Consider the following 205-nt stretch of genomic DNA (forward strand, 5'->3'; position numbering starts at 1 on the left):
AAAAAAAAAAAAAACTCTGCTTTTCTTTCCTTCCCATCCCCTCCTAATTACTAATCGCGTTTTACTCATCATTATTCTTTCCTTTCTTTTCTTTTCGTTTGTTCTCTTTTTTTTCTCACCTTTCCCATTTCTCCTTCTTATATCCAACTCGCTCCCCACCCTTCCTTTCTATTTCATACTCCTGCGTGATTTTTTTTTTTTTTTT

This window comes from Trichoderma gamsii (genome assembly GCF_001481775.2).
Source record: "Trichoderma gamsii strain T6085 chromosome Unknown Scaffold_44.2, whole genome shotgun sequence".
Classification (NCBI taxonomy): domain Eukaryota; kingdom Fungi; phylum Ascomycota; class Sordariomycetes; order Hypocreales; family Hypocreaceae; genus Trichoderma; species Trichoderma gamsii.